Raw genomic sequence first — 27,896 nt, forward strand, 5'->3', positions numbered from 1 at the left:
ATTGTTACAGGTCTATCAGATTTCTTAACGACTTAACTAATGTTGACCATTCCTGGTAAATTCCATCCGCCAAATAATAACCCTTGCTAAACGTACACCCATTGACCGTAAACGTACATGGTGGAGCTTCACCGGCTAATAAGTAGCTAAACAAACCAGATTAATTAAGTACGTTGATATCATTATTTGATCCCGCAGTTCCAAAATAAGCGTGCCAAAATCATTCATCATACGACGCTACTGCTTCAAGCATAAGTGACGGGTATCCATGGTCACCTCGTGTATAATGACCCTTTCAACGTGCCGGACAATTTCTCCATCTCCAATTAATATAATTGAGACTACCTAACATCCTCGGAAAATCATGTATTTGAGCATGTTTAGCGGCCAAACATTTTACATCTTGTGCAGTTGGTTTTGTCAAATATTCTGTTGCGTACAAGTGAAAAACATATTTGTAGAAATTGTTTAAACAATCATATGAGGTTTGTTCACCCATATGCAAATACTCATCAAAAAGATCGGCTGAAGCAGCATAAGCTAGTTTCCGTATGGTGGATGTTACTTTTTGGACAATATTATTAAAGCCAAGTAATCCGGTAGCATCACGTCTTTGGAGAAAATAAGTAAAATATTGGGTAATCGGAGTTTGAGAAAAATTCAATATACCTTGGCATATACGAAGAAATAAAGGTTTGCTCATTCGATACGTACCATTTACGAAAATAATCCCCCGGAAACATGGGATTTTCAGAGAAATAATCATTAAATAAAGCTCTTGCGCGACCTTTGCGATATCTATGTAGATATCTTCTAGGTGCTCTTGGTATGGGTTCAACTTCTTCATTATCGCTTAAATCGTCCAATGCTTCGAGTGCTCGATTATTAGTGGTATTTGTGATCGTTAATATCACATTAAGATCGGGATCAGAATTTGGGTTATTAGTATTCATATTAATTTGGGTGAATGAGTTAATTAAAATGTGAAATATGAATATGAATGTGTGAAATAGAATGTGAAATATGAATGAATGTGTGAAATATGATTGAAAAATGAGTATGAAACTATGAATATGAATGTGTATGTGTATGTATAGAGTGTAAAAGAAAAAAAAAATTAAAAATAAAAAATGGCCGTTTATAACCATTAGAAATATTTTTTTATCTAATTATTTTTTTTCAAACGGTCATATTTCATCTATTTTTCTCATCCTCAAATTTGATTAAAATGGACGAAATGGTGGACGATGAGCTAGGCGACCAGGTGGGAGGTGGCCTGAGCAGTCCGCTGCCATCGGCGCCCAAGTGAGCGGATGGCTGGGCGGCCCCCAGGACACAACCGTTGAGATTAACCCTAGAAGAAAATAAAAATTAAATAAAAAGTTAGTCCCAAAAATATTATATCGATATAATGTAGTTTCAATTACTTGTGTCTATTTCGTAAAACAGTTATAAAAACAGCGCATGTATTCTCAGTCCCAAAAATATATATTGCAAAAGCATTTAAAAAGAGATTAATGAAACTCACCATGCTGTATTTTGTAGTAAAAATACATATGACGACATTGAACAACTAAACAATGCAGGGTTCCTCGGATTCACGAACCTATATATATATATATATATATATATATATATATATATATATATATATATATATATATATATATATATATATATATATATATATATATATATGTATATATATATTAACACATATGATTGTAATCGAATAAATTTATATTATTAGTAATATACTTGTTATTTTAATAAATAATATGTTATATGTTTTAAAAATAGTGTTATTTACTAATTGTTATATGGGTAAAATAATACTAATACTAATAATTAAAAAGTTGTAGTTTCTTTATAATGATAATAATAATGATATCAATAATGTCAATTTAAATAAAAATAATAATGATAGTTATAATAATAAAAATGATAATTTTTATAAATAAAAAAAAATGATAATAATAAAAATGATAATTTTTAATTTTAATAAAAAGATAAGTTCAATAATAACGATAATTCTATTATTAGTCTTAATGATACTACTACTAATTTTAATGATAAGAGTCATTATGATAATCATAATAAGAATAATATTATTCATAATAATAATGATAATATTAATAATTAGTAATAATAATAATAATAATAATAATAATAATAATAATAATAATAATAATAATAATAATAATAATAATAATAATAATAATAATAATAAATAACAATAACAATATCAATAATAATAATAATAACAATAAGAGTAATATTAATAACTACCTCACTAGAGGAAGCTCCAAAAAGAAATGTCTATGCCCAGGCTCGACCCAAGACCTCACGCTCACACGCAATACACCTTAACCATTCTGTCAGTTCCTCTTTTCTGATTATAACACGTTTTAATTGTTTATAACTCGTTTTCGGCCAAATCCTTCGGCCCAACAACAACAATCCAAGCCCAACATAAACAAGCCCAACCTCATTTTAACTTAATTCGAATAAGAACTGGTGGCCCAAGTTTAATACGTATTGAAATTTCATAACCAAAATTAGAACTCGTCCCTATCTAAACCCCCTTTATAGCTCATTTTATCATCATAACTAATATGCCGAAATCAATGGAAGAAATAAAAAAAAAAGTCGTGGTTTGCTTGTTCGAATAAGAAGGCAGAAACAGGAGCGGTTAATTAGCAATCATCATCTACTCCATTCATTACTTGCTGAACCAAAGGCAAACACGCAGCAACAACATTGCATAAAGCAAACACCACGTAACAGCTTATCTTTTTAGCTCCACTAACTGTTGTTTTCACGGACACCTAATCAATCTTTATTATATTAGGTGCTTTTATTAAATAGCCTTCTTTTCCTTCTTTGTAGGGTCTTTGTGTTTAGCACTAACGATTTTTACTTCATCATTGTCACGTCCCCTTGGTCTGCCATGAGGTTTTCTTTTTGTCCCATCAGCATAATTGAAACACTTTATATATTATACAATATTATCAAATTGCTAAAGCCTCAATAATATTTAAGGCTATGTTCGGTTATGTGCTGGCTTGCGAGAGAGAAAAAATAAAATAAAGATGAAGTAGCAATAAACAAGCCTCAAACAGCAGCAGTTAAGGCTTGTTTGGCCTGATTCGTTTGATGGGAAAAAAAAAATAGAAAGCAGGTGTGGCAGTGAGCAGGCAAACAGAAGTATAATGCAGTTGTTTGTCGTGGTGTTTGGTTTATAATTTATTCGAAACAGAAACAGAAATCTAGAGTGATAGCAGTCGGGTTATAGTAGTAGCAGAAAGCTCGTAGCAGGAAAACACAAGCGTAACAGTAGCTGGAAGATCAAAAGGTGTAGGGTTCGTGGTGTGATTATGGTGGGTGCGTGGTTTCTTGTTAAAAGATTTTAGAGAGAGAGAGAAATGTCTAGGTAATCAACGATGGGTGCTCAAGACTGAATCAGAAAACATTTATTATGCAATAGTAGCTGCAATTCTTGAGTTGCAAGTGAGAGATATTGAGAGAGTATAAAGAGAGAGGTGGAGTGGATTTCGAATATTAGAGAAACAGAAAACAGTTAGGGTGGCGATGTATATGTGTTTGTTTGTGGTGGTTCATGATGAAGATAGATGAGATACATAATGAGAGAGAGATAGGGATGATGATTAGAGTTGGGATTGATCAACCAATTCAAGAAACAGGAAAAGTTGATGGTTCTTGATGGGTTGATGGAGGTTGAGGCAGTTTGCAAAGTGTGGTGATCGTTTGTAATGGAACTCCCTGGACTAGAATAGAATTTGAAGAACACAATATGTATATGTAAGAATATACATATAAGAAAGAGAAATCTAATATTAAACAAAAAGTAACACAGTAATACCAATCAGGTACAGTAATATGAATCGATCAATCGTGTTAGTGGGGCGACACTAAATCACATGAAATCAGGAAATTAAGAGAATGTGAAAGTTGATATTGAAAGGTAATAGATTCAGACAAGAAACAAAATATATAAAAAAAATTGATGTTAACAGCCATGGAATTCATCTGTATAATATATTTTATATTTAATATATATTAATAATAATTAATATATTAATAACAATCATACAAGTAATAATAATAATTATATTAATAATAATAATACTAATTAATAATAATAATGTATCAAATTACATGTATCAAATTTATATACCTATGTATTATAATTTTTTTTATAGTATTATTAATAATGATATTAATATTAATATTTATTTTCATGAAATTAATATAACTACCATTTCTTATTTTGATTTAATAATCATCGAGTGTTACAATCGTTTATTAAATGAATTCGATACCAAATATATGTATATTTAATATACTGTTTATATATGTACATATTGTATAAGTACTAATCATGTATTTTTAAACTAACAGTTTTAATATTACTATACATTTACAAATTATATTTCGAATTATTTTTTATATATACATACACACATATCTATTTACAATTCATTGTTCGTGAATTTTCGAGAACAGTCGAAGGTCAATTGAATATATGAAATAGTTCAAAATTTCTTAGCTACTCGGTTTAACAGACTTTGCTTATCGTGTCGAAGTCATATAAAGATTAAGTTTAAATTTGGTCGGAAATCTCCGGGTCGTCACAGTACCTACCTGTTAAAGAAATTTCGTCCCGAAATTTGAGTGAGGTGGTCATGGCTAACAATAAAAATGTTTTTATAACGACTATGAGTTGATAAATAGAGTTTTATTATCATTGAGTAATATGGATAAAACAATTCGATTATTCGAAGAGCACGAGTGAAGCTATTATAAAAGACTGAGAAAGGGATTTAACTTTTAACGTAGTTACTGTTGAATTTAAAAAAATAATGTGGTCTTAACTTTTGACGTTGTCTTGGTTGAATTCCGGAATTCAAGGGATTTAAAGAAAATCTTGGAAATCTATAAGATTTGATTCTTCAACGAATATGGAGATTAAGATCTCTATAATTAATACGGTGATCTGCCTCGATTACTCTGTCTGATATTTCTATTATAAATTAAACTCTCCCGTTTCTTTATTCTCACCATTCCTATACTTTCTTTCTTAGTTCATACATCCAAAAGATTGTGAAAACGCTTAGTCCAGTTCTAATCCCTAATATTTTTTTAATTATCATTTCTGTCGTCCTTCTTTTCAACCTTCCACCAGAAAAATCTGTTTACTTCTACTATTACCTTGGGGTGATAATATTCTTAATTATACCGTGTCTTTATATTGCTATTCCTATTAATATCCATGGTTTGTAATCTCCGTGTTGTTATTGGGCTTTGTATTTTCTCTTATATTTTGGAGCTCTTTGCCTTTTTATTATTTTCTCGACCTCTAGTAAAGCGAGTAACGGTCCAGAATTCATAAGTATGGAGTTTCGAATGAAAACCATGTTCTAAACAAGAAAGAACGTATTAGCACGATTTGATTTGTCAAATTTCCAGAATCACTGAGAATAGAACTATCAAGAATATATTTTCTTGATATGTTCAGAAGTTAAGTACAATGAAAGAGTTATGTAACATGGCACACAATGACGTTATGATCTGTGAATCATCTCGTCCCATTAGAAACTCAGCATGACTTACTGTAATATAATCACGTTGATCAAGTGTCATTATATTATACTAACTCATGCATCAGTTCCCAACATTACTTCAATAACATTCGTATTTTAAGCTTGAAAGTTTACAGAATATAGAAACTAACAGTTTCTATATGATGTAACACTGATAGCACGAGGAGATAAATAATTTCGGACGAAAATATTTATGAAAATATCTTCAGAAATATCGAAGATATTTATGATGATATTCTGGAATTTCTAAGTTCGATGGTTGATGAAGAAAGATTTTTCGCAAGATTTTAACATGAGTACGGAGTAAGATATTCGTTGAAGGTCTCATTAGATCCAGAATTACCTGGATTCTTTGAATATAGGGTTTGGTCCTTGTATTTTTGTCCTTGGTCTCCTTCGTGATTATCTCAATTCGTTTTTCAGTTCCAATTTTTCTGAGCTTTTCCAACGTACTATTCTCTATTATCAAACTTCCAACAATTAAGGTCGTTTACGGTTATCTACAATTTCTGATGCTTCATTCAGCTTTTTCAAAGTTCAATATATTAATTTCGTAGGCTGGGTGCTTTTCAAAAATTTCAGAATGGAAGGTCATTATTCTAAGAAATAAATGTTATACATATAACTGTTGATGTGGATATGCTATGAGTTTTCAAAGTACTGATTGCAGATTCCTCTACATTTACTGCTACCATATCTGAATCATTGGTTATCGATCCGAGGTGATTTCAAGAGAATTGTGTTTTTAGATGATTAAACGCTAACGGTAATATGGTGGAATATAAAAGGTTTCCGTGTAACAATAAAAGAACATACATATAAATCAAGGTGATAATAAGGTTGTTTCGAACGAAAAGTCGAAGTTGATTTGCTGAAGCTGTGACAAAATTTGCTACTTTGAAAAGGAATCGCAAAGTTATTTTTGCTAATAAATGCCAAAGGATCTGACGCGGCTACGTGTTAAACTTTTACTCAGTTGCCGAGAGTTTCTAAGTTGCAATTCTATATACATAAATCTTTTCTTCCATAGACGAAGTGCGGTTGGTTCATCCTCTCGATCGAGGTGTTTTCAAGAATCATGAAGGTTTGAACGCAGATTGTAATTGTCAAGATTTGAACGAGGTTTAAGATGAAATCAAGCGGCAAACTTGAAGAATTGTTTAGTTTCATATGTTATAATCAATATTTTAATTCATTTTAACTGTCCAATATTATTAGTCCACAGTCGATAGTTCACAGTTGACAGTCCAATAATTCATATATAGTTTAATATATAATATTCGAATTAATTAATACGTGTCGTGACCCGTATACGTCTCAGACTCGATCACAACTCAAAGTATATATATTATTATAGAATCAACCTCAACCCTGTATAGAGAACTCGATCATTACTGCATATAGAGTGCCTATGGTGATTCCAAATAATATATATAGATGTGTCGATATGATATGTCAAAACTTTGTATACGTGTCCCGATATTTAAAGTGCGTAAAATAAATAACAGAAATTAAATGACGATAAATAAAGTGCGTAAAGTAAATAACAGAAATTAAATGACAATAAATAAAATTGTGAGAATATAAATTGCGATAAAATAAATTGCGATAATTAAATTGCGATAAATAAAATGTACTACGGAATTAACAGTTAGCTAGGAACAGGTAGCTAGGATTTTGTTAGCGTGGTTTCTTAATAGAATTTAATATTGTTAATTATTCTGTTTCTAATCAATTTTTATTGTGTCCATTTTTTCTTCATTATGCCACTTGTTGGATTCTGATAGGTCAAAATCCAAATATGAAATTGAATTTGAATGAAAATAGTTATTCTTTGGTGAACGGATACGTATCTCGGTGGTTGTAAATAGGATAGTGAATAACTGTTGAATCAAATTCGAAGAATATACAATGTAACTTATTAATGTGAAATTTAAATATTCCTCGGATATTACCGACCCGTTAAAATATTTTCACCATTAACAGTTTGTACAAAAGAATTTTTTTTTAATAACAATCTTTTTGAAAACATATATACATATATATTTTCTTCAGATGTAATCATGGATTTAATGAGTCAATATGATATTAAACTCATTTGATTTATCGTTAGCACAAGAATATATACTCTCTAACATATTAGAGATTACATAATGACCATGTCGAACGAAGATAAATGATGTAGAACGATTCGTAGAACAATAATTATATTCGAGGTACAGAATGAGATGTCGAGGCATGGATTGTTGATGGTACTGGTGTTGTTACTGATGGTTCTGTTGATGCCGGTGATGTTGCTGAAGTTGGTAAGTTTTGCACCATGTTCTCCAAATTGATTACTCGAGCGCGAAGCTCGTTGACTTCTTTGATTATCCCGGGATGATTGTCGGTCGGATCGAGCCTATGAATAAGGTCTAGAATCTGAGTTATGATATAGTCGTGGCGAGATATTTGGGAAATGAGGGTGAAATGGTGTTACGAACAGGTTCGCTGGTAAGTGCTTCAGGTTCTTCGCTAAAAGGTGAATTCGGTTAGTGGATGGGATTGCCTTCTGCGCGTCTCCATTGATTAAGTCGAATATGAATCCATCAGGTGAATTGGAGATGGATGATTGGTTGATTCATTCTGGTGTCGTTGCTTCCGGAGCTTAGATGACTATTCATTCTGAATAACTGTCGGGATAACTATCGAAACAGCTATTGGAATCTGAGGAACTCGAACTGCTTGAGGGATTCATCTCGTACGAACGGATGAAAGATTTTCGATAAGAATTAGATTATAGGATGTAGATTAGCACCCTGCAATACATAATTTACATATGCATATATAATACTAAAATCCCATAAGTTACGGAGGAATCTACGGAATACAACAGGCAAAGTTACAGTAACAGATACGCTAAGATATGAAGTAGCAGATACGCTAAGATATGAATTTTGTCTATACACTATTCATGCAGTCAATGCAGTAAAACGTGTCTAGACTAAGAATGATAAGCAAGTGATTTCCTAAGGATGATAATCGGATGATTTTCGACTAGAAATGATAAGCAAAACTTTTAACATGCAGACACGATCGAAGTCCAGACTCACTGATGCATCCTAACGACTAATCAGTTAGACACACTATTGCAGACCTGGTTCGCTAAGACCTCTGCTCTGATACCAACTGTAGAGACCCGTCCTAATCCATCTGGACGAGGTCCATATCGATTACAAACGATTCACAATAGTTGATTACATCGCGAGGTAATTAACCTCTATATGATACATTTTACATACATTGCATTCGTTTTTTAAAAGACAAACTTTCGTTACATCGACAGTTGACAGGCATGTATAGCATTTCATAATATATCCAAATATAATTGACTTAATAATAATCTTGATGAACTCAAAGACTCGAATGCAACGTCTTTTGAAATATGTCATGAATGACTCCAAGTAATATCTCTAATATGAGCAAATGCACAGCGGAAGATTTCTTTCGTACCTGAGAATAAACATGCTTTCAAGTGTCAACCAAAAGGTTGGTGAGTTCATTAGTTTAACATAAGTAATCATTTTCATAATTTTAATAGACCACAAGATTTCCATATCCAGATCTCATAAATATACGTCCCATGCATAGAGACAAAAATATCATTCATATGGATTGAACACCTGGTAATCGACATTAACAAGATGCATATATAAGAATATCCCCTATCATTCCGGGATCCTCCTTCGGACATGATATAAATTTCGAAGTACTAAAGCATCCGGTACTTTGGATGGGGCTTGTTGGGCCCGATAGATCTATCTTTAGGATTCTCGTCAATTAGGGTTTCTGTTCCCTATTTCTTAGATTACCAGACTAAAAGGGGCATATTCGATTTCGATCATTCAACCATATAATGTAGTTTCAATTACTTGTGTCTATTTCGTAAAACAGTTATAAAAACAGCGCATGTATTCTCAGTCCCAAAAATATATATTGCAAAAGCATTTAAAAGGGGATTAATGAAACTCACCATGCTGTATTTTGTAGTAAAAATACATATGACGACATTGAACAACTAAACAATGCAGGGTTCCTCGGATTCACGAACCTATATTATATATATATATATATATATATATATATATATATATATATATATATATATATATATATATATATATATATATATATATATATATATATATATATATATATATATATATTAACACATATGATTGTAATCGAACAAATTTATATTATTAGTAATATACTTGTTATTTTAATAAATAATATGTTATATGTTTTAAAAATAGTGTTATGTACTAATTGTTATTTGGGTAAAATAATACTAATACTAATAATTAAAAAGTTGTAGTTTCTTTAAAATGATAATAATAATGATATCAATAATGTCAATTTAAATAAAAATAATAATGATAGTTATAATAATAAAAATGATAATTTTTATAAATAAAAAAAATATGATAATAATAAAAATGATAATTTTTAATTTTAATAAAAAGATAAGTTCAATAATAACGATAATTCTATTATTAGTCTTAATGATACTACTACTAATTTTAATGATAAGAGTCATTATGATAATCATAATAAGAATAATATTATTCATAATAATAATGATAATATTAATAATTAGTAATAATAATAATAATAATAATAATAATAATAATAATAATAATAATAATAATAATAATAATAATAATAAATAACAATAACAATATCAATAATAATAATAACAATAAGAGTAATATTAATAACTACCTCACTAGAGGAAGCTCCAAAAAGAAATGTCTATGCCCAGGCTCGAACCCAAGACCTCATGCTCACACGCAACACACCTTAACCATTCTGTCAGTTCCTCTTTTCTGATTATAACACGTTTTATTTGTTTATAACTCGTTTTCGGCCAAATCCTTCGGCCCAACAACAACAATCCAAGCCCAACATAAACAAGCCCAACCTCATTTTAACTTAATTCGAATAAGAACTGGTGGCCCAAGTTTAATACGTATTGAAATTTCATAACCAAAATTAGAACTCGTCCCTATCTAAACCCCCTTTACAGCTCATTTTTGTAGTGACCCGAACTTTTCCATGTTTATATATATATATATTAAATGAAATTGTTATTTACATGATTAAGTGTTTCCAACATGTTAAGCAATCAAACTTGTTAAGACTTGATTAATTGAAATAGGTTTCATATAGACAATTGACCACCCAAGTTGACCGGTGATTCACGAACGTTAAAACTTGTAAAAACTATATGATGACATATATATGGATATATATATATATATATATATTTATATATATATATATATATATATATATATATATATATATATATATATATATATATATATATATATATATATATATATATATATATATATATATATATATATATATATAGTTAACATGATACTATGATAAGTAAACATATCATTAAGTATATTAACAATGAACTACATATGTAAAAACAAGACTACTAACTTAATAATTTTTAAACGAGACATATATGTAACGATTATCGTTGTAAAGACATTTAATGTATATGTATCATATTAAGAGATATTCATACATGATAATATCATGATAATATAATAATTTAAAATCTCATTTGATATTATAAACATTGGGTTAACAACATTTAACAAGATCGTTAACCTAAAGGTTTCAAAACAACACTTACATGTAACGACTAACGATGACTTAACGACTCAGTTAAAATGTATATACATGTAGTGTTTTAATATGTATTTATACACTTTTGAAAGACTTCAATACACTTATCAAAATACTTCTACTTAACAAAAATGCTTACAATTACATCCTCGTTCAGTTTCATCAACAATTCTACTCGTATGCACTCGTATTCGTACTCGTACAATACACAGCTTTTAGATGTATGTACTATTGGTATATACACTCCAATGATCAGCACTTAGCAGCCCATGTGAGTCACCTAACACATGTGGGAACCATCATTTGGCAACTAGCATGAAATATCTCATAAAATTACAAAAATATGAGTAATCATTCATGACTTATTTACATGAAAACAAAATTACATATCCTTTATATCTAATCAATACACCAACGACCAAAAACACCTACAAACACTTTCATTCTTCAATTTTCTTCATCTAATTGATCTCTCTCAAGTTCTATCTTCAAGTTCTAAGTGTTCTTCATATATTCTACAAGTTCTAGTTACATAAAATCAAGAATACTTTCAAGTTTGCTAGCTCACTTCCAATCTTGTAAGGTGATCATCCAATCTCAAGAAATCTTTGTTTCTTACAGTAGGTTATCATTCTAATACAAGGTAATAATCATATTCAAACTTTGGTTCAATTTCTATAACTATAACAATCTTATTTCAAGTGATGATCTTACTTGAACTTGTTTTCGTGTCATGATTCTGCTTCAAGAACTTTCAAGCCATCCAAGGATCCTTTGAAGCTAGATCCATTTTTCTCATTTCCAGTAGGTTTATCCAAGGAACTTGAGGTAGTAATGATGTTCATAACATCATTCGATTCATACATATAAAGCTATCTTATTCGAAGGTTTAAACTTGTAATCACTAGAACATAGTTTAGTTAATTCTAAACTTGTTCGCAAATAAAAGTTAATCCTTCTAACTTGACATTTAAAATCAACTAAACACATGTTCTATATCTATATGATATGCTAACTTAATGATTTAAAACCTGAAAACACGAAAAACACCGTAAAACTGGATTTACGCCGTCGTAGTAACACCGCAGGCTGTTTTGGGTTAGTTAATTAAAAACTATGATAAACTTTGATTTAAAAGTAGTTATTCTGAGAAAATGATTTTTATTATGAACATGAAACTATATCCAAAAATTATGGTTAAACTCAAAGTGGAAGTATGTTTTCTAAAATGGTCATCTAGACGTCGTTCTTTCGACTGAAATGACTACGTTTACAAAAACGACTTGTAACTTATTTTTCTGACTATAAACCTATACTTTTTCTGTTTAGATTCATAAATTAGAGTTCAATATGAAACCATAGCAATTTGATTCACTCAAAACGGATTTAAAATGAAGAAGTTATGGGTAAAACAAGATTGGATAATTTTTCTCATTTTAGCTACGTGAAAATTGGTAACAAATCTATTTCAACCATAACTTAATCAACTTGTATTGTATATTATGTAATCTTGAGATACCATAGACACGTATACAATGTTTCGACCTATCATGTCGACACATCTATATATATTCGGAACAACCATAGACACTCTATATGTGAATGTTGGAGTTAGCTATACAGGGTTGAGGTTGATTCCAAAATATATATAGTTTGAGTTGTGATCAATACTGAGATACGTATACACTGGGTCGTGGATTGATTCAAGATAATATTTATCGATTTATTTCTGTACATCTAACTGTGGACAACTAGTTGTAGGTTACTAACGAGGACAGCTGACTTAATAAACTTAAAACATCAAAATATATTAAAAGTGTTGTAAATATATTTTGAACATACTTTGATATATATGTATATATTGTTATAGGTTCGTGAATCAACCAGTGGCCAAGTCTTACTTCCCGACGAAGTAAAAATCTGTGAAAGTGAGTTATAGTCCCACTTTTAAAATCTAATATTTTGGGGATGAGAATACATGCAGGTTTTATAAATGATTTACAAAATAGACACAAGTACATGAAACTACATTCTATGGTTGAATTATCGAAATCAAATATGCCCCTTTTTATTAAGTCTGGTAATCTAAGAATTAGGGAACAGACACCCTAATTGACGCGAATCCTAAAGATAGATCTATTGGGCCTAACAAACCCCATCCAAAGTACCGGATGCTTTAGTACTTCGAAATTTATATCATATCCGAAGGGTGTCCCGGAATGATGGGGATATTCTTATATATGCATCTTGTTAATGTCGGTTACCAGGTGTTCACCATATGAATGATTTTTATCTCTATGTATGGGCTGTGTATTGAAATATGAAATCTTGTGGTCTATTATTATGATTTGATATATATAGGTTAAACCTATAACTCACCAACATTTTTGTTGACGTTTTAAGCATGTTTATTCTCAGGTGATTATTAAGAGCTTCCGCTGTCGCATACTTAAATAAGGACGAGATTTGGAGTCCATGCTTGTATGATATTGTGTAAAAACTGCATTCAAGAAACTTATTTTGTTGTAATATATTTGTATTGTAAACCATTATGTAATGGTCGTGTGTAAACAGGATATTTTAGATTATCATTATTTGATAATCTACGTAAAGCTTTTTAAACCTTTATTGATGAAATAAAGGTTATGGTTTGTTTTAAAATGAATGCAGTCTTTGAAAAACGTCTCATATAGAGGTCAAAACCTCGCAACGAAATCAATTAATATGGAACGTTTTTAATCTATAAGAACGGGACATTTCAGTTGGTATCAGAGCGTTGGTCTTAGAGAACCAGAATTTTGCATTAGTGTGTCTTATCGAGTTTGTTAGGATGCATTAGTGAGTCTGGACTTCGACCGTGTTTACTTGAAAAATGATTGCTTAACAAATTTTGTTGGAAACTATATATTTTTAACATGTGAATATTATGTGATATATTAATCTCTTAACGCGTTTGATATTATGTGATAGATGTCTACCTCTAGCACAAGTCCCATTGACTCACCTAATAATAATGAAGAGTCAAATGTAAATTGAAATGATTCGTGGACTGATTCACAAGTTCCCGAAGAGGAACCGGAAGAAGAGTCGGAACCGGAAGAAGAATCGGAACCGGATGAAGAAATAGAACCGGTGGGGGAACTAATAAAACGGTTAAGTAAAAGAAAATCCTCAACCAACCGACCAAGGTTAATTATGGTCAATGGTGTTTCCGCCAAAGAAGCAAAATATTGGGAGGATTACCAATTCTCCGATGAATCGGATTCCGACGAGAATTCCGATGATGTTATAGAAATTACCCCAACTGAATTTAAAAAGGCAAAAGAAAATAATAAGGGAAAGGGCATAAAAATAGAGAAATCTAATTCCAACCCCGATGAACTTTATATGTATCGTCAACCCCCGAAGTCCTTAAGTTGTAACAATGACCCGGGAACCTCTAAACCACCAGGTTTTTCTAAACCAATGTGGAAAATGACGGCTCATATTAGGGGAACATCATATATCCCTAGAAACTTGGCAAAACGAACCAAAACCGAAGAAGAAGAAACAAGCGAGTCGGAATAAGATAGTTGTATTCGTGTGGTGTAATATATGTAATATAGTGTGCTTATGCTTTATGATATATGTAAAAATTGCTTGTATTAATAAGTATTTTTTTTTATGAATCTAACTCTTGTCTATTTTACAGTATAAAAACACAAAATGGATAGATAACCCAATATCTTAAGAGACCTACCCGGAGACATGATTGATGAAATCTTGTCTAAAGTCGGTCAGAATTCTTCGGCACAACTATTTAAGGCGAGATCAGTTTGTAAGACATTCGAAGAAACGTTCCAAGAATGCCTTGGTTTATAAAAGGCTTTCGTTCGAAAGATGGGGGATATCACATTGGGAAATCCATAAGTTACGATGTGTTTACTTTGACGCATATATTGCGGGGAACCCAAACGCTATTTTACGCAATGGGTTAAGAAATTATTTTGACTCAATATATCCGAATATTGGACTTCGTGATTTAGAAAAAGCGGCTAACATGCAACATAAAGAAGCATGTTATGCTTACGGATTAGTAATGTTCGCTTCTCACCAAAGTGAGAACAAGAACATCGGGCTACAACTATTAAACAAAACGTTTCCACAAGTGACGGAGTCGGTAATTGGGGTAAGAAATGAGGTTTTTAGATTGTTACGGGACTGTTGGACATTACGTAACCCTCATCCCTTTGACGACGTTACAACAAGCTGTCTTATCAACAGCCATAACGGTTATGTTCCACAAGACCAAGGATGGGAAGTAATCCTAGTAAAACCAGAATGCATGACTTGTTTCTGGACGTATGAATTACGTGTCTTTATTGCCTTTGCTGAACGACTTGTGTACTAGCTAGAATTATCTTCACAACCATCTTGTATCAAATTTATTGTGTGCTATATTTCATGCTATATGTAAAATAAGCGGTATTGTAAGTTTCTAAAATATTGTGTAAAAGTTTGAACGCGAAATATTATTATAATCAGTTTTTCATATAGAATTGTAGTAGTTGAATTGTATATTAGCTACTAAGTATGAACTTAACGGGTAGGTACTACCCGAATTTAAACTTATAAAACGCTAATATGAAGAAAAAGCTTTTATAAATGAGTTCATATTATGCTACGAAATACTATTAACTACTCTTAATATTCTGTATGATTAACTTGTTCCATTTGACTATTTTGAAGGAAATGGCACCGACTACTCGACACACCGTGAATATGAATGAAGAGGAATTCCGTCCTTTTCTAGCTTCAAACATAGCCGCAGTACAGGTTGCGCTACATACCAACAATAACCTTGGATCTAGCAGTACAGGAAATCGTGTAGGATGCACCTACAAAGAATTCACTGCCTGCAAACCTTTGGAATTTGATGGAACCGAAGGACCGATCGGATTAAAACGGTGGACCGAGAAGGTCGAATCGGTGTTTGCCATAAGTAACTGTACTGAAGAGGACAAAGTGAAGTACGCTACGCATACCTTCACAGGTTCTGCGTTAACATGGTGGAATACCTATCTAGAGCAAGTGGGATAAGACGATGCGTACGCACTACCGTGGTCAGCATTCAAGCACTTGATGAACGAGAAGTACCGTCCCAGAACCGAGGTCAATAAGCTCAAGACAGAACTTAGAGGGTTACGAACCCAAGGATTTGATATTACCACGTACGAAAGACGATTCATAGAATTGTGCCTATTGTGTCCGGGAGCATTCGAAGATGAGGAAGAGAAGATCGACGCGTTTGTGAAAGGATTACCGGAAAGAATCCAAGAAGATATAAGTTCACACGAGCCCGCCTCCATACAACAGGCATGTAGAATGGCTCACAAACTAGTGAACCAGATTGAAGAAAGAATTAAAGAACAGACTGCTAAAGAGGCCAATGTGAAGCAAGTCAAAAGAAAGTGGGAGGAAAACGGTGATAAGAATCACCAATACAACAACAACAGCAATTACAACAATAATCGCAACAATTATCCCAACAATCGCAACATCAATCGCAACAACAACAACAACAACAACAACAACAACAACAACAACAACAACAACAACAACAACAACAATAACAACAACAACAACAACAGCAACTACAACAATCATCCCAACAACAATAATAACCGCAACAACAACAACAATCAGAAGCAGCTATGCCAAAGGTGTGAAAAGTATCACTCGGGGTTCTGCACCAAATTTTGCAACAAGTGTAAAAGAGATGGTCATAGCGCGGTGAAGTGTGAGGTCTACGGACCAGGGGTTAATAGAACGAAAGGAACAAATGGTGTCGGAACGAGTAATGGCGGAGCAAGTAGTGTCGGAGCAAGTTATGCCAATGTAGTTTGTTATAAATGTGGAAAACCGGGCCACATTATTAGAAATTGCCCGAACCAGGAGAACACGAATGGACAAGGCCGCGGAAGAGTTTTCAATATTAATGCGGCAGAGGCACAGGAAGATCCGGAGCTTGTTACGGGTACGTTTCTTATTGACAATAAATCTGCTTATGTTTTATTTGATTCGGGTACGGATAGAAGCTATATGAGTAGAGATTTTTGTGCTAAATTAAGTTGTCCATTGACGCCTTTGGATAGTAAATTTTTACTCGAATTAGCAAATGGTAAATTAATTTCAGCAGATAATATATGTCGAAATCGAGAAATTAAACTGGTTAGCGAAACATTTAAGATTGATTTGATACCAGTAGAGTTAGGGAGTTTTGATGTGATAATCGGTATGGACTGGTTGAAAGAAGTGAAAGCAGAGATCGTTTGTTACAAAAATGCAATTCGCATTATACGAGAAAAAGGAAAACCCTTAATGGTGTACTGAGAAAAGGGCAACACGAAGCTACATCTTATTAGTAATTTGAAGGCACAAAAACTAATAAGAAAAGGTTGCTATGCTGTTCTAGCACACGTCGAGAAAGTACAAACTGAAGAAAAGAGCATCAATGATGTTCCCATTGCAAAAGAATTTCCCGATGTATTTTCGAAAGAATTACCGGGATTACCCCCACATCGATCCGTTGAATTTCAAATAGATCTTGTACCAGGAGCTGCACCAATAGATCGTGCTCCTTACAGACTCGCACCCAGCGAGATGAAAGAACTGCAAAGCCAATTACAAGAACTTTTAGAGCGTGGTTTCATTCGACCAAGCACATCACCGTGGGGAGCTCCTGTTTTGTTTGTCAAGAAGAAATATGGTACATTCAGGTTGTGTATCGACTACTGAGAGTTGAACAAACTTACCATCAAGAACCGCTACCCACTACCGAGAATCGACGACTTATTTGATCAACTACAAGGCTCGTCTGTTTATTCAAAGATTGACTTACGTTCCGGGTATCATCAAATGCGGGTGAAAGAAGATGATATTCCAAAGACTGCTTTCAGAACACGTTACGGTCATTACGAGTTTATGGTCATGCCGTTTGGTTTAACTAATGCACCAGCTGTGTTCATGGACCTTATGAACCGAGTGTGTGGACCATACCTTGACAAGTTTGTCATTGTTTTCATTGATGACATACTTATTTACTCAAAGAATGACCAAGAACACGGTGAACATTTGAGAAAGGTGTTAGAAGTATTGAGGAAGGAAGAATTGTAAGCTAAGTTTTCAAAGTGTGCATTTTGATTGGAAGAAGTTCAATTCCTCGGTCACATAGTGAACAAAGAAGGTATTAAGGTGGATCCGGCAAAGATAGAAACTGTTGAAAAGTGGGAAACCCCGAAAACTCCGAAACACATACGCCAGTTTTTAGGACTAGCTGGTTACTACAGAAGGTTCATCCAAGACTTTTCCAGAATAGCAAAACCCTTGACTGCATTAACACATAAAGGGAAGAAATTTGAATTGAATGATGAACAAGAGAAAGCATTTCAGTTATTGAAGAAAAAGCTAACTACGGCACCTATATTATCATTGCCTGAAGGGAATGATGATTTTGTGATTTATTGTGACGCATCAAAGCAAGGTCTCGGTTGTGTATTAATGCAACGAACGAAGGTGATTGCTTATGCGTCTAGACAATTGAAGATTCACGAACAAAATTATACGATGCATGATTTAGAATTAGGCGCGGTTGTTTTTGCATTAAAGACTTGGAGGCACTACTTATATGGGGTTAAAAGTATTATATATACCGACCACAAAAGTCTTCAACACATATTTAATCAGAAACAACTGAATATGAGGCAGCGTAGGTGGATTGAATTATTGAATGATTACGACTTTGAGATTCGTTATCACCCGGGGAAGGCAAATGTGGTAGCCGATGCCTTGAGCAGAAAGGATAGGGAACCCATTTGAGTAAAATCTATGAATATAATGATTCATAATAACCTTACTACTCAAATAAAGGAGGCGCAACAACGAGTTTTAAAAGAGGGAAATTTAAAGGATGAAATACCCAAAGGATCGGAGAAGCATCTTAATATTTGGGAAGACGGAACCCGGTATAGGGCTGAAAGGATTTGGGTACCTAAATTTGGAGATATGAGAGAAATAGTACTTAGAGAAGCTCATAAAACCAGATACTCAATACATCCTGGAACGGGGAAGATGTACAAGGATCTCAAGAAACATTTTTGGTGGCCGGGTATGAAAGCCGATGTTGCTAAATACGTAGGAGAATGTTTGACGTGTTCTAAGGTCAAAGTTGAGCATCAGAAACCATCAGGTCTACTTCAACAACCCGAAATCCCGGAATGGAAATGGGAAAACATTACCATGGATTTCATCACTAAATTGCCAAGGACTGCAAGTGGTTTTGATACTATTTGGGTAATAGTTGATCGTCTCACCAAATCAGCACACTTCCTGCCAATAAGAGAAGATGACAAGATGGAGAAGTTAGCACGACTGTATTTGAAGGAAGTCGTCTCCAGACATGGAATACCAATCTCTATTATCTCTGATAGGGATGGCAGAATTATTTCAAGATTCTGGCAGACATTACAGCAAGCATTAGGAACTCGTCTAGACATGAGTACTGCCTATCATCCACAAACTGATGGGCAGAGCGAAAGGACGATACAAACGCTTGAAGACATGCTACGAGCTTGTGTTATTGATTTCGAAAACAGTTGGGATCGACATCTACCGTTAGCAGAATTTTCCTACAACAACAGCTACCATTCAAGCATTGAGATGGCGCCGTTTGAAGCACTTTATGGTAGAAAGTGCAGGTCTCCGATTTGTTAGAGTGAAGTGGGGGATAGAAAGATTACGGGTCCGGAGATAATACAAGAAACTACCGAGAAAATCATCCAAATTCAACAAAGATTGAAAACCGCCCAAAGTCAACAAAAGAGCTACGCGGACAGTAAAAGAAAAGATATAGAGTTTGAAATTGGAGAAATGGTCATGCTTAAGGTTTCACCTTGGAAAGGCGTTGTTCGATTTGGTAAACGGGGGAAACTAAATCCAAGGTACATTGGACCATTCAAGATTATAGATCGTGTCGGACCAGTAGCTTACCAACTGGAGCTACCTCAACAACTCGCGGATGTACATAACAATTTCCACGTCTCAAATTTGAAGAAATGTTTTGCTAAAGAAGATCTCACTATTCCGTTGGACGAAATCCAAATCAATGAAAAACTTCAATTCATTGAAGAACCTGTCGAAATAATGGATCGTGAGGTTAAGAGACTTAAACAAAACAAGATACCGATTGTTAAGGTTCGATGGAATGCTCGTAGAGGACCCGAGTTCACCTGGGAGCGTGCAGATCAGATGAAGAAGAAATACCCGCATTTATTTCCAGAAGATACGTCAACACCTCCAACTGCTTAAAATTTCGGGACGAAATTTATTTAACGGGTAGGTACTGTAGTGACCCGAACTTTTCCATGTTTATATATATATTAAATGAAATTGTTATTTACATGATTAAGTGTTTCCAACATGTTAAGCAATCAAACTTGTTAAGACTTGATTAATTGAAATAGGTTTCATATAGACAATTGACCACCCAAGTTGACCGGTGATTCACGAACGTTAAAACTTGTAAAAACTATATGATGACATATATATGGATATATATATATATAGTTAACATGATACTATGATAAGTAAACATATCATTAAGTATATTAACAATGAACTACATATGTAAAAACAAGACTACTAACTTAATAATTTTTAAACGAGACATATATGTAACGATTATCGTTGTAAAGACATTTAATGTATATATATCATATTAAGAGATATTCATACATGATAATATCATGATAATATAATAATTTAAAATCTCATTTGATATTATAAATATTGGGTTAACAACATTTAACAAGATCGTTAACCTAAAGGTTTCAAAACAACACTTACATGTAACGACTAACGATGACTTAACGACTCAGTTAAAATGTATATACATGTAGTGTTTTAATATGTATTTATACACTTTTGAAAGACTTCAATACACTTATCAAAATACTTCTACTTAACAAAAATGCTTACAATTACATCCTCGTTCAGTTTCATCAACAATTCTACTCGTATGCACTCGTATTCGTACTCGTACAATACACAGCTTTTAGATGTATGTACTATTGGTATATACACTCCAATGATTAGCTCTTAGCAGCCCATTTGAGTCACCTAACACATGTGGGAACCATCATTTCTCAACTAGCATGAAATATCTCATAAAATTACAAAAATATGAGTAATCATTCATGACTTATTTACATGAAAACAAAATTACATATCCTTTATATCTAATCCATACACCAATGACCAAAAACACCTACAAACACTTTAATTCTTTAATTTTCTTCATCTAATTGATCTCTCTCAAGTTCTATCTTCAAGTTCTAAGTGTTCTTCATATATTCTACAAGTTCTAGTTACATAAAATCAAGAATACTTTCAAGTTTGCTAGCTCACTTCCAATCTTGTAAGGTGATCATCCAACCTCAAGAAATCTTTGTTTCTTACAGTAGGTTATCATTCTAATACAAGGTAATAATCATATTCAAACTTTGGTTCAATTTCTATAACTATAACAATCTTATTTCAAGTGATGATCTTACTTGAACTTGTTTTCGTGTCATGATTCTGCTTCAAGAACTTTCAAGCCATCCAAGGATCCTTTGAAGCTAGATCCATTTTTCTCATTTCCAGTAGGTTTATCCAAGGAACTTGAGGTAGTAATGATGTTCATAACATCATTCGATTCATACATATAAAGCTATCTTATTCGAAGGTTTAAACTTGTAATCACTAGAACATAGTTTAGTTAATTCTAAACTTGTTCGCAAATAAAAGTTAATCCTTCTAACTTGACTTTTAAAATCAACTAAACACATGTTCTATATCTATATGATATGCTAACTTAATGATTTAAAACCTGGAAACACGAAAAACACCGTAAAACCGGATTTACGCCGTCGTAGTAACACCACGGGCTGTTTTGGGTTAGTTAATTAAAAACTATAATAAACTTTGATTTAAAAGTTGTTATTCTGAGAAAATGATTTTTATTATGAACATGAAACTATATCCAAAAATTATGGTTAAACTCAAAGTGGAAGTATGTTTTCTAAAATGGTCATCTAGACGTCGTTCTTTCGACTGAAATGACTACCTTTACAAAAACGACTTGTAACTTATTTTTCCGACTATAAACCTATACTTTTTCTGTTTAGATTCATAAAATAGAGTTCAATATGAAACCATAGCAATTTGATTCACTCAAAACGGATTTAAAATGAAGAAGTTATGGGTAAAACAAGATTGGATAATTTTTCTCATTTTAGCTACGTGAAAATTGGTAATAAATCTATTCCAACCATAACTTAATCAACTTGTATTGTATATTATGTAATCTTGAGATACCATAGACACGTATACAATGTTTCGACCTATCATGTCGACACATCTATATATATTTCGGAACAACCATAGACACTCTATATGTGAATGTTGGAGTTAGCTATACAGGGTTGAGGTTGATTCTAAAATATATATAGTTTGAGTTGTGATCAATACTGAGATACGTATACACTGGGTCGTGGATTGATTCAAGATAATATTTATCGATTTATTTCTGTACATCTAACTGTGGACAATTAGTTGTAGGTTACTAACGAGGACAGCTGACTTAATAAACTTAAAACATCAAAATATATTAAAAGTGTTGTAAATATATTTTGAACATACTTTGATATATATATGTATATATTGTTATAGGTTCGTGAATCAACCAGTGGCCAAGTCTTACTTCCCGACGAAGTAAAAATCTGTGAAAGTGAGTTATAGTCCCACTTTTAAAATCTAATATTTTTGGGATGAGAATACATGCAGGTTTTATAAATGATTTACAAAATAGACACAAGTACATGAAACTACATTCTATGGTTGAATTATCGAAATCGAATATACCCCTTTTTATTAAGTCTGGTAATCTAAGAATTAGGGAACAGACACCCTAATTGACGCGAATCCTAAAGATAGATCTATTGGGCCTAACAAACCTCATCCAAAGTACCGGATGCTTTAGTACTTCGAAATTTATATCATATCCGAAGGGTGTCCCGGAATGATGGGGATATTCTTATATATGCATCTTGTTAATGTTGGTTACCAGGTGTTCACCATATGAATGATTTTTATCTCTATGTATGGGATGTGTATTGAAATATGAAATCTTGTGGTCTATTATTATGATTTGATATATATAGGTTAAACCTATAACTCACCAACATTTTTGTTGACGTTTTAAGCATGTTTATTCTCAGGTGATTATTAAGAGCTTCCGCTGTCGCATACTTAAATAAGGACGAGATTTGGAGTCCATGCTTGTATGATATTGTGTAAAAACTGCATTCAAGAAACTTATTTTGTTGTAACATATTTGTATTGTAAACCATTATGTAATGGTCGTGTGTAAACAGGATATTTTAGATTATCATTATTTGATAATCTATGTAAAGCTTTTTAAACCTTTATTGATGAAATAAAGGTTATGGTTTGTTTTAAAATGAATGCAGTCTTTGAAAAACGTCTCATATAGAGGTCAAAACCTCGCAACGAAATCAATTAATATGGAACGTTTTTAATCTATAAGAACGGGACATTTCAATTTTATCATCATAACTAATATGCCGAAATCAATGGAAGAAATAAAAAAAAAAAAGCCGTGGTTTGCTTGTTCGAATAAGAAGGCAGAAACAGGAGCGGTTAATTAGCAATCATCATCTACTCCATTCATTACTCGCTGAACCAAAGGCAAACACGCAGCAACAACATTGCATAAAGCAAACACCACGTAACAGCTTATCTTTTTAGCTCCACTAACTGTTGTTTTCACGGACACCTAATCAATCTTTATTATATTAGGTGCTTTTATTAAATAGCCTTCTTTTCCTTCTTTGTAGGGTCTTTGTGTTTAGCACTAACGATTTTTACTTCATCATTGTCACGTCCCCTTGGTCTGCCATGAGGTTTTATTTTTGTCCCATCAGCATAATTGAAACACGTTGTATATTATACAATATTATCAAATTGCTAAAGCCTCAATAATATTTAAGGCTATGTTCGGTTATGTGCTGGCTTGCGAGAGAGAAAAAAAAAGATGAAGTAGCAATAAACAAGCCTCAAACAGCAGCAGTTAAGGCTTGTTTGGCTTGATTCGTTTGATGGGAAAACAAAATAGAAAGCAGGTGTGGCAGTGAGCAGGCAAACAGAAGTATAATGCAGTTGTTTGTCATGGTGTTTGGTTTATAATTTATTCGAAACAGAAACAGAAATCTAGAGTGATAGCAGTCGGGTTATAGTAGTAGCAGAAAGCCCGTAGCAGGAAAACACACGCGTAACAGTAGCTGGAAGATCAAAAGGTGTAGGGTTCGTGGTGTGATTATGGTGGGTGCGTGGTTTCTTGTTAAAAGATTTTAGAGAGAGAGAGAAATGTCTAGGTAATCAACGATGGGTGCTCACGACTGAATAAGAAAACATTTATTATGCAATAGTAGCTGCAATTCTTGAGTTGCAAGTGAGAGATATTGAGAGAGTATAAAGAGAGAGGTGGAGTGGATTTCGAATATTAGAGAAACAGAAAACAGTTAGGGTGGCGATGTATATGTGTTTGTTTGTGGTGGTTCATGATGAAGATAGATGAGATACATAATGAGAGAGAGAGATAGGGATGATGATTAGAGTTGGGATTGATCGACCAATTCAAGAAACAGGAAAAGTTGATGGTTCTTGATGGGTTGATGGAGGTAGAGGTAGTTTGCAAAGTGTGGTGATCGTTTGTAATGGAACTCCCTGGACTAGAATAGAATTTGAAGAACACAATATGTATATGTAAGAATATACATATAAGAAAGAGAAATATAATATTAAACAAAAAGTAACATAGTAATACCAATCAGGTACACTAATATGAATCGATCAATCGTGTTAGTGGGGCGACACTAAATCACATGAAATCAGGAAATTAAGAGAATGTGAAAGTTGATATTGAAAGGTAATAGATTTAGACAAGAAACAAAAAATATAAAAAAAAATTTGATGTTAACAGCCATGGAATTCATCTGTATAATATATTTTATATTTAATATATATTAATAATAATTAATATATTAATAACAATCATACAAGTAATAATAATAATTATATTAATAATAATAATACTAATTAATAATAATAATGTATCAAATTACATGTATTAAATTTGTATACCTATGTATTATAATTTTTTTATAGTATTATTAATACTGATATTAATATTAATATTTATTTTCATGAAATTAATATAACTACCATTTCTTATTTTGATTTAATAATCATCGAGTGTTACAATCGTTTATTAAATGAATTCGATACCAAATATATGTATATTTAATATACTGTTTATATATGTACATATTGTATAAGTACTAATCATGTATTTTTAAACTAACAGTTTTAATATTACTATACATTTACAAATTATATTTCGAATTATTATTTATATATACATACACACATATCTATTTACAATTCATTGTTCGTGAATCGTCGAGAACAGTCGAAGGTCAATTGAATATATGAAATAGTTCAAAATTTCTTAGCGACTCGGTTTAACAGACTTTGCTTATCGTGTCGAAGTCATATAAAGATTAAGTTTAAATTTGGTCGGAAATCTCCGGGTCGTCACACAAAAACCTCACCAAGTTCTTCACATGCTTTCGAAACGTTATGGGCCAGTTTTTTAACTATATTTTGGCTCAGTACGATGCGTTATTTGTACTTCATCGGAAGCAGCAAAAGAAGTGTTCAAAACATACGATACTGTGTTTCTAAACCGACCTTATAACTCAGGAGTTGATTTATGTACATATGATGGTAATGGCTTCATATTTGCTCCTTACGGATCTTATTGGAAGTTTTTCAAAAGAATAGTAATGTCACAACTTCTTAATAGTAAAACATTAGATTCTCTACTTCCGGTTAGGTACGATGAAAGAAATCATTTGATAAAATATTTATCGCAAAAGGCGAAAGAAGGGAAGTTTGTTGAGCTTGAATCTGAGCTTATGAAGATGACGAATAATATCATATCAAGAATGCTTATGAGCAAAAGGTGTTCAGATGAAGATGAGGAGGCAGGGGACATAAGGAAAATACTTAGTGATTATGCTAAGATTATGGGTACTTTTAACCTTTCGAATCATATATGGTTCTTGAAGAATATAGACTTACAAGGAGTGCGAAAAAGATCAAAGGTGATTCATGAAAGATTCGAAATTTTGATAGAAAAAATTATAACGGAGCGCGAAGAAGCAAGAAAGCGTAAGGAGAAAACAGAAGTCAATGACTTGCTTGATATTTTACTCGATATCGCAGTAGATGAGAGTATGGAGATAAATTTGAAAAGAAAGCAGATTAAAGCGTTCATTTTTGTAATATTGCTGCTAATACTGTTAAATTATAGATCAATGCTTTTAATATCTCTTTTTTCAAGTATTAACATATTCATTTTTAGGACATATTTGGTGCAGGGACAGATACTTCAGCGGTTACTATAGAATGGGCGTTAGCAGAACTAATCAACCACCCAAATATAATGAAAAAGGCAGTGGACGAAATTGACTTTGTTGTTGGAAAAAACAGACTTGTAAAAGAATCAGACATACCAAACCTTCCATACCTGCAAGCAATAATCAAGGAATCGCTAAGGTTGCACCCGACAGTCCCGTTGATTTCAAGAGAATCAATAGAAGAATGTACAATAGGCGGTTACCATTTTCCATCAAAGACTAGAATATTCTTCAACGTATGGGGTGTTGGTCGAGATGCAACGTATTGGAAGAATCCACTAGAATTTAGGCCTGAAAGATTCGTTGAGACGGAACTGGATGTTAGAGGACAAGACTTTGAATTGTTATCGTTTGGGAGCGGGAGGAGAATGTGTCCCGGGATCTCGTTAGGGCTTATGGTGGTACACGCAACGCTCGGTGCGATGATTTAGTGTTTCGAGTGGAAAGCAAGGAAAAATGGGAATTTAATAGATGTTGATATGGAAGAAGGTGTTGGGCTCACACTTCCTAGAGCTAACCCTTTGGTTTGTGTTCCTACTGCAAGGCTAGATCTTAGCCCATTGTTCATGTAATATTTAGTTTATAATAGGGGAATTTGATCATTTCCCTAACAATAAATATTATACAATGATATGTGATCTATGCGTGTACGTTGTTTTTACTTTTGGTTTATGTATTTCATATGTTTTTAAAGACTATGGTTAAATAAAATTTATATGCTATGAGCCTTATGTCAGGTATTTGATTTCATTTTACACTACAATTTCATTATGGTCTTTATATATCATGTATTAAAAATGCTTGCACTCAAAATTGTTTTATTTAAATTCTCAAATAGATAGATTTTGAGAAGAAAATAGTTTAATTGATAATATGGTTTTTAGTTGAATTAATTTTTTTTTTTTTAGTTGACTACGTTAATGTAGGAGTTGTGTTAGGTCACTCCTTATCTTAACATCCTTTAACAGAATTTTTCTCATCTACATCAGCACTACATCAG

At 32.6% G+C, this 27,896-nt stretch overlaps 1 pseudogene; it reads left to right on the plus strand.

Moving 5' to 3' along the window:
* The first annotated feature begins 1,228 nt into the window (after positions 1–1,228).
* Positions 1,229–27,513, plus strand: LOC139870232 (cytochrome P450 93A3-like; annotated as a pseudogene).
* Positions 27,514–27,896: the final 383 nt, after the last annotated feature.

The sequence above is a fragment of the Rutidosis leptorrhynchoides genome, chromosome 10 (assembly GCF_046630445.1).
Source record: "Rutidosis leptorrhynchoides isolate AG116_Rl617_1_P2 chromosome 10, CSIRO_AGI_Rlap_v1, whole genome shotgun sequence".
Taxonomy (NCBI): domain Eukaryota; kingdom Viridiplantae; phylum Streptophyta; class Magnoliopsida; order Asterales; family Asteraceae; genus Rutidosis; species Rutidosis leptorrhynchoides.